Source organism: Fukomys damarensis, unplaced genomic scaffold (assembly GCF_012274545.1).
Source record: "Fukomys damarensis isolate Sample0158 unplaced genomic scaffold, DMR_v1.0_HiC HiC_scaffold_36, whole genome shotgun sequence".
Taxonomy (NCBI): Eukaryota; Metazoa; Chordata; class Mammalia; order Rodentia; family Bathyergidae; genus Fukomys; species Fukomys damarensis.
In genome coordinates, this window is record NW_022900948.1 from 44,528,526 (window position 1) to 44,530,762 (window position 2,237).

The following is a 2,237-nucleotide window of genomic DNA, read 5'->3' on the forward strand; positions in this document are numbered from 1 at the left end:
AAAAAAAAAAAAAAAAAGAAAAGTAACTGTTGTGAAAGACGCATTGTTATGGCTCCTGCTTAAAACCCTTGCTTTGCACACACCGCTCCCACCGTCCTTGTGGCTTCCTGCAGCCGCTCTGGGGTCCTCTTTCCCGAGGGTCCTTAGTTGTGCTGTCCTGGCTGCGTCAGTGTCCTGAATCAGTCCCAAACATCTGCCTGTCATGGTCACTGACTTACTCTGGGGAGGACCCAGATCCGGTGGAGAAGGTAGGCGCCGTCTTTACGAGCTGCCTTTCCAGGGTTACGGCCGTGCACCCCCACGCCCGGCTCTTTATCCCCCTTTCTGTGAAGCCCAAAGCCAGCCCCTCCCAGCCAGATCCTGACCCTCTCCTCCTTCCTCCCGACGTGACCACGCCTTCTACAGCCCCTTCTGCCCCTGCTCCTTGCTGTGATAGCCGTGGGCCCGATGGCTGAAGGGGTGCATTTGGACTCTGGAGCTGGGGTTTGCACCCTAAACCTCCAGTGACTGCTTCTCTGTCCTGCAGCACCACAGCCCTGACCACGTCATGCTGCTCCCTGGGTAAGACCTCCCGTGGCTCCCTATTACCTCCAAGGCACAAGGCCTCCACCTCTCATTTCAGCCTTGCACCCTGGGGGACGCTCATCATTTCCCAAACAGCCTAGAAGTCTGGGGACAGGGCCGGCCTTGCAGGTGTGTCCCGGCGTCATGAGTCTCCATGCCCAGCCCAGGCTGGTTGGGAAGGAAGGCTGGGGGCTGGGCAGGCTGTCGGGGAGCAAGGGGGTGGGGACAAAGCAAGGCCTGGGGCTGAGAGACCTGAGGAAACTCCCCCAGGAGGTAAGACTGGTAGTTCAGAGTTGTAATTCCAGCTCTGGGAGGCTGAGGCAGGAGGACCTCAAATTCAAAGACCAACCTGGGATACACAGCAAGACCATGTCTCAAAATGTATAAAGTGGGGGGGGGAGTGTTCCTAATGTGCAGTGAGCAGTTCCCTCCGGATTATGGGCAACAGGGGTTTGAAAGGCATGTTCAGACCCATATTGATCAGAATGTTCTAAACTTTAGTTACTTTTTATTAAAAGTTAATACAGGGACTGGGGATTTAGCTCAGTGGTTCTGCCACCTGCCTCACAAGCACAAGGTCCTGAGTTCGATCCCCGGTACCAAAACAAAACACAAAGAGTTAACACAGGTTAGCAGCTTTTTGGGGGTGGGGGGTACTGGGGATCAAATTTGGATCCTTGCGCTTGCGAAGCAGGCGGTGGCGCCAGTGAGCTAAATCCCGGGCCCAATTTTAGCCTCCATTAATCTCACTTGCTTTCTCTGTGTGTCATTACTGAGTTTATCGGTATCTTTAAGTATGCAGTACAATTACATTCCTCACTGGTAATCTTACTTTGAGAAAAGTTATTTCAGGGCCTCGGGTTTAGCTCAGTGGCGCCACCGCCTGCCTCGCAAGTGCAACGACCCAAGTTTGATTCCCGGTACCAAAAAAGAAAAAGAAAAAGAAAACTTCTTGCGCGTTTATATCTTTATTTATTCCCCGGCTTGCAAAATTGTATGGATGAAGGAGAGAGGCATTATTTTAATGTTATTAGTTTGAAAAAATGTAATAGTGTGCTAGATTACTTAGCAGAGTATTTACACGTTTCTGTTGGCCTTGTGGATTGACTATGACTACTAAATATTATGCAATAAAAAGCACTGATCATTGAATAAAAACAAAATTTATAAGAGTGGGGAAGGAGGGGAGCCTGGGATGGTAGCCCAGTGTAAGGCCTCGGGTTCAAGTCCCACTAGTGTGTGTGTGGGAGGGGGGAGTTGAAAGAGAAAAGAAAATCCTGTCGGTGCTGTTGAAATAGATCAGCACTAGAGTGTCGGCCTAATGCACCGGTCCTTGCTCCATCTCTGGACCGAAACAAAACAAAACAAAACCTCCGTAAATTGGGTGCAGTGGTGCACACCTATAATCCCAGAACTCTGGGAGGCTGAGGCAGGAGAATCACAAGTTCCAGCTCAACCTGGGCAAATCAGAGCTAGTGACACTCTCCCAAAATACGTAAGGTGTGGGGGATATAGATCAGTACGAAGACCCTGGGCAACCACAAAAAATAAGAAAAAGGCCCTTGAAAGCCAGAGGTGGGGCTCCGCGGAGGCCTAGCGTCACCAGCCGCCGCCGTGCCACTCACAAAGATGGCGGCGCGCGCCTCGCCGCCCCGCACCAGCATGGCCGTCCT

At 51.6% G+C, this 2,237-nt stretch overlaps 1 protein-coding gene across 1 annotated transcript in view; it reads left to right on the plus strand.

Annotated features, from left to right (window-relative positions):
- The window catches only part of LOC104864481 (torsin-1B), an 11,791-nt gene that overhangs the window by 3,577 nt on the left and 5,977 nt on the right, over positions 1–2,237 (plus strand). The window lies entirely within an intron of this gene.